The 6,399-nt window shown below is 44.8% G+C and overlaps 1 pseudogene; it reads left to right on the forward strand.

The window, feature by feature from the left end:
• The first annotated feature begins 1,361 nt into the window (after window positions 1-1,361).
• LOC147962775 (uncharacterized) lies at window positions 1,362-2,653 on the forward strand (annotated as a pseudogene).
• Window positions 2,654-6,399: the final 3,746 nt, after the last annotated feature.

A 6,399-nucleotide genomic window follows, 5' to 3' on the forward strand; every position in this document is an offset into this window, starting at 1 on the left:
TTCCTTTTATTTCTTTTTTGTGTATTATAAAAATTTCACTGCCTCTTACAAAAATGTTCATCATATATTAAGAAAATATTCATAATATTCATGGTATCCTACAAAAATCATGCTTTATAAAAATGTTCATCATATATTAGAAATTATTCATTGGATATACAAATGATCACTGTGTTTTTGACTTACAGCTCTGGATATACAAAAATTTCACTGCCCCTGTGTGGGGCACTGTTACTTACAGCCTCTACGAGTTGTTTCCATCCTCCATGTAGCCTGTAAACACACCGATACGCCTCCCACACACGCATTTATACCCACAAGATAATCACGCACTCATAAGTCACGCATTTGATTGATTTCCGGATATGATACACAGAATGATTTCAATCCATTGATTGCCTCAAATGTTTTTCTCTAACTACTTTCCTACTCTTCTTTCTACACCCACGATTTTTTCATGCCATCTTCCCCCAGAGCTGAGTAAGTGTTTCCATGAGCTGCAGGCGAAAGAGTCTATATGGGTGAGGTCCTACCGTCACTATTGGAACCGCCGCCGATGCCAGGTTCCCACGGTTTGCCGTGTTGCTTTTATAGGGAGCTCGACTGGTTAGGGTGTCTGCCGAGTTTCGAGGTAATTGAACTCCATAGTGCCGGGCAACTCTGCAAACATCACTGTTCACCCAGTGTAGAAAAAGGGACATGGCGACAAAAAGAAACTCGGCATTGTCGCACGTTTGCCGAGTTCCATCGACTGGATACTCGGCAGTGTTCTGATAGTTGGACCCTACCAACGACCAGACAGGGAAGATGTGACAGCGGTCTAAGTTTGCTGGGTTTCCACTAACCAGAACTTGGAAATCATTTTCCTTTTTTATTTTTCTTATTTCAGAATTTCAGAATTTCAGGGGCCACATTTAAGTCAAAGATGTGTTGCACGGGCCCACCAAAAACGGGGCAATGGCTAATTGACGGTAGGATTCCTATGTTGACTTCTGAAGATCAGCAAAGCCTTGACCCTTCGTCTGCCCCATGCATATAAACGTTGGCGTTGGCGTGGGCGCAGACTCGGCAATAGCTAGCTGTACGCCTGTACCTGTATGTTATGTTCATGCATGCTCTGCTGGCCTTGCTTCCACGGTCCCGATCCGATTGGGGTACTCAGCTTGTCCGATTGGGGTTCCCGGTCGAGTCCGGTCCGATCTGGCAGCGGTCTCTGTTCTCCACACGAATTCGTCTTGGTGACGCTATATTAACGGGGTTTACGGCTGGAGTCGACGTACAGATCACATCCAGCGTACCTGACTAGCTAGTTATAACAAGCAAAGGACTCCACGACTCAAAGTCTCAAATACACAGGATCGATGGCGCCACGGAAAAGGCGACGAAGCAACATATGTGCGGCGACACCTGCGCCGGATATAGCTGCACCATTATCGCTCCCAGCTGATCTCATACTCGAGATCATGGCGCGCACCGAACTTTTCACGCTTGTTGTTGTGCCGCCGCTTGCAAGCATCTCCGCCATGGCATCCTAAGCCTGTCGTTCATCTGCCGTGTCACTCAACATGTGGCTCCCTCGATCCTCGCCGACATTTCTAGCTATGACGACTGGGCCCTCACTCTGGTCCATCCGGTCACGGCCGCCGCAGAGTCCTTCTATCATGACCACCTCTCGCCCTTCATTTCACGCCGCTTGGCTAGCCTCCTTGGTCAGTACAACATGGTAACATCCGGTGGCGGACTCATGGTCCTTCGCCACCAACATGTAGAAACAAGACAAATGTACAAGAAGCGCTTTGACTTGTGCGTGTACAACCCCATCACAGGCCACTCCGTCTTCCTCCCAAAATCGTTGTATGTCCAGGTTGGCATTACTTCTGTCCTGGAATACGTCCTACTCACCGCTGCGGATGGCATCGGCTGCTCCTTCATGCTGCTTTTCATTGATCACAACATGTGGAGCATCGAAGTACACACCGCCACATCCTCCTCTCATACCTGGGAGACTGTCACTTATGCAAACAATCATGACTCTCCATGGCAGTCGTTTCATGGCTACGACGAAACTGCCATCCTCCATGGCAGCGTCGTCCACTGGTTGGTCGAGCAGGGCAAACAAATCCTTATCTATGACGTGAGGACAAGGATGTCGAAACTAACTAAGCTGCCACCTATCAACCACAAGACAAGCCAGCTCCAGTAGGCGACATCACCAGATAAGAAACTACTAAAACTCTGCGCCATTGATGGGTTCATGATATCCATGTGGCTACAGGTCCCTACTACCCCAACAGGTGGTGGTGGTGATGGAGATGGTTGGGCGCTAGAAACTGTGATTAACATAGAGGAGAAGATATGGTCGTTCTACCCAGACCTCCCTGTTGGAGATGGCCCTGATGTACTAGCCGAGTTTAAGGAACTCAGGAAGTGGACCAACGACATGGTCCTGCTGCAGATATGTAGTGGATTTTGTGTAGTTCTTGATTTGGAGACAAAGGAGATACATAGGCGCGAGTGGGGATCCATGTTCTTGGAGATCGACCTAGAATCTCACCTACAAAGCATGAAAGTTTTTTTCCTAACTAGCTACGAAGTAAGGAGGGTGAAGGTAGGTTACAAATGGATTTATCACCTTTATCGATCGATTCTTTAGAAGTTGATATTTTATCTTATTTTGACCTTCACATGAACAGATTATCACAAGGTATATTGAAAAATAAAATCCATGCAGCACTAGATACCTTCTCCTAGGACTATTCTACAAGCAGTTGTTGGGCATGTCCCCAATTTATTGGCACAATATGGTTTTCCTGAATATGTATAAAACAAAAAAAAAAGAGTATGCCATTATTACAACATTAGAAGTTGCACAGGAAGAAAATCATACATGGGTGGTTTGTGGTCAAAGTTCTTACCAGGATGTAATTATTTCCGTACGCCCATGTCTACTACCAATGCATCAAATCCTGAGAGCACAACGAGCTCATCCGTAAGGTGCCACAAGGACCGCTGCAGGAGCTCGCCCGGTAGCCTGGTGTACCACATGGACGGACATTTTGACAGTGATGCAGATGTGGTAGCCCCCCAGGGCGGGGTGGTAGGGGCGCAGAGGCAGCATCCGCATCAACCGGCCTCCTGGCAGCAGCTTCGGCCACGGCCCTCAAAACGGCAGATGGCAATAATCCCCAAGTATAAGGAATTATCGTAATAATTTCCAAAGATGGAAATGATAAGTATGGAGTGTCGGACCCACAAGGAGCTAAAGGTAAGATCAATATTATCTCAAGTCCTATCTGCCACCGATACAACTCTACGTACATCGAGCGTTTGCTTTCATCTATAAACGAGAAATAAAACAACGTTGTGGGTATAAAGAGGATAGCTTTGCATCATATCAGAAAGCTAAAATATAAAAATAGGTCCTGCCTTAATAAAGTTAGAGTATATTACAAATATCGACTGTGGAATAATGATGAATTGGTGTGCGGAATTGTCCTAGGCAATTGTTAACAAGATCGGTAATTATTATTGCAATTGTATATGAGGGAGAGGCATGAGCTAACATACTTTTCGTACTTGGATTATATGAACTTATGATTGGACCTCTAGCAAGCATGAGCAACTATTAAAAATTATTAAGGTAAACACAACCATAACATTAAGTATCAAGTCCCCTTACTCCCATACGCAACAAACCCATACTCAGGTGTACTACTCTGCAGTCTGCACTTTCCCCGTCTCCTCAATTCTCCAAAAGTCCAAATCCCCAATCTCTTTTCTATCTCTCTTCCCGTGCAAACCCAATCCCTATTTCTCTTACTTGTTTGTTTAATCCCAATCCTCAATCCTAAGAATCTGAGCAAATCTTCCGGTGCGGCTTAATCCCAATTTCTCTGTCCGCCGGAGAGAATTGGATTGTTGGTTGGAGGAGCGGAGGAGCAGAGGAGTCAAGGAGGAGCGGACGAGCCAGGGGCCGCAGCCCGCAGCCAGGGATCGACGACCGCCCGATAAGATAGCGTGCGAGCGCCGCAGCCCGCAGGGCGCAGGCCGCCTGTTGCTCGGTACTCGTCGCCTCACCGGCCGGCCTCCCGCACCAAACGCGGCACTGTCCGCAGTCCGCTCACGAACAGGCCAAGTAACTGAGTAAGTCTGTTTATTCCTACAATATTTTACAATGTTAGTTTTTCAATTTTGCTTAGGAATTTTTACTCTTTAGCAGTGTTGCTCTTTACTAAATAAAGATCTATTTTTTCCAAAGTGATTGACTAGCAGTAAATTTTCTCCACAGGGCCAAGTTTGGAAAATGGATAAATATGCCAAGTTATGGGCTTCGAAAACCAATGCCCCAGGTTCTTCAGAAACATCACCTGGAGCTACTGGACCGCCTGTAGTGAATATCAATGCAAGGCCAACTGTTGTACAAAGAGTTGTGGAAGAGGCAGTTGATCTCAGTAAGCTCCAGCTCAAAGAAGACCAATTTCGCAGTTTAAAACCGCCAAAGTCCGTGATGACGTGAGAAGAGCTTACCTCCAGAAAGGGCCGTTTCAACCAAAAAAGCACAATTTTCTCCAAACGGATATGAGTGGAATTATGCGCCGTTTTAATCCGGACTGGTTTAAGGATTATAGTCGCTGGCTGGAGTACAGTATAGATGAAGAGGCGGCCTTTTGTCTTTGTTGCTATTTGTTCCAAAATGAAACTCTAGGGCATGGTGGCGGCGATGCATTTTCCACCAAGGGATGGAAATGTTGGAATAAATGTAGCAGACTGGATGTTCATGTTGGTGGTCCTTCTAGTGCTCACAATCAAAATTTGAAGAGATGTGATGATCTAATGAACCAAAAGCAATCCATAGCATCTGTCATGCTTAAGCAAACAAAGAAATCTAAGAGGGACTATCGAGTTAGATTAATTGCATCAATTGATATTGCAAGATTGCTTCTTGTTTCGGGATTGCCGTTTCGAGGACACGATGAATCTGAATCGTCTAAGAGGAAGGGTAATTTCCTTACCTTTTACGAATGGTATGCTGCACGTTGTCCGGAAGTGGGTGCTGTTACTCTAGGGAATGCTCCGAAGAATTTCAAATTGGTTTGTTCTGATATTCAGAAAGAAATTGTGCGTGCTTGTGCTGAAGAAACACTTAAAGCTATCATAGAAGATATTGGAGATGAGTACTTTCCAATATTGGTTGATGAATCTCGGGATGTATCTCACAAGGAACAAATGGCTCTAGTTATAAGGTATGTTGAGAGGAGGGGGTTTGTAATGGAGCGGCTTATTGGACTTACTCATGTTAGTCAAACAACTTCTCTTGCACTGAAACAAGCTATTTATTTGTTGCTCGCAAAGCATGGACTTAGTCCTTCGCAAATCCGTGGACAAGGGTATGATGGAGCTAGCAATATGCAAGGTCATTTGCATGGTTTGAAAACCCTAGTGATGGAGAATTCTAGGTCTGCTCATAGCATCCACTGTTTTGCACATCAACTACAATTGACACTAGTTGCGGTTGCAAAAAACCATGAAGATGTTGTATGGCTGTTTGAGTGGATGACTTATATCCTATCCACGATAGGAGGTTCTTTCAAGAATAGGGATATGCTTCGTGAGAAACAAGCAAAAAAAATTGAGGAGGCATTGCAAATGGGTGAACTTGAAACCGGGAGAGGATTGAATCAAGAACATGGGCTTAGAAGAGCCGGTGATACTCGATGGGGTTCCCATTTCAATTCTCTCTTGAATATGATTGCCATGTTTCCCTCGGTAATTGAAGTCATTGATGATATTGCGGAAAATGGACCCAAAGCTATTGATAGGCTTAAAGCAAAGGGGGTATTGGATGCTATACAAACATTCGATTTTGTATTTATGATGCATGTCATGAAGGTTATACTTGGGATTACAAATGATTTGAACACCTCTTTGCAAAGGAAGGACCAAGACATTGTCAATGCTGTCTCATATCTTGGTACAACTAAGAGGAGGCTACAAGAGATGAGAAATGAAGGCTGGGAAGGTATGCTTAGCAAAGTTATTCAGTTTTGCATCAAACATGATATTTCACTTCCAGATATGGATGCCATGCATGTTCCCCGAGGATCAAAGTCAAAGAGAAGAACCCAGATTGATGGCGTGTCAAATGAAGATTACTACCAAAGTGTCATGTATTTTTTTTTAGAAAAGGAGGATGACCCCCGGCCTCTGCATCTGGGCGACATACGGCCACTTTATTAATTATTCTCACAAGACCTTACAAAGTAATACAACAGCAAGACTAAAGCCACCGTCTAAGCAACAACTGTCGCTTCACCTATCCAAATGATGAAGGGGCGCTGATAGCCTGGGCCTAATACTAAACAGACATCGCAGCCAAACCTAAACATCTAAGACCTGAGG

Source organism: Triticum urartu, chromosome 7A (assembly GCF_056163025.1).
Source record: "Triticum urartu cultivar PI428250 chromosome 7A, HENAU_Tu73, whole genome shotgun sequence".
Classification (NCBI taxonomy): Eukaryota; Viridiplantae; Streptophyta; class Magnoliopsida; order Poales; family Poaceae; genus Triticum; species Triticum urartu.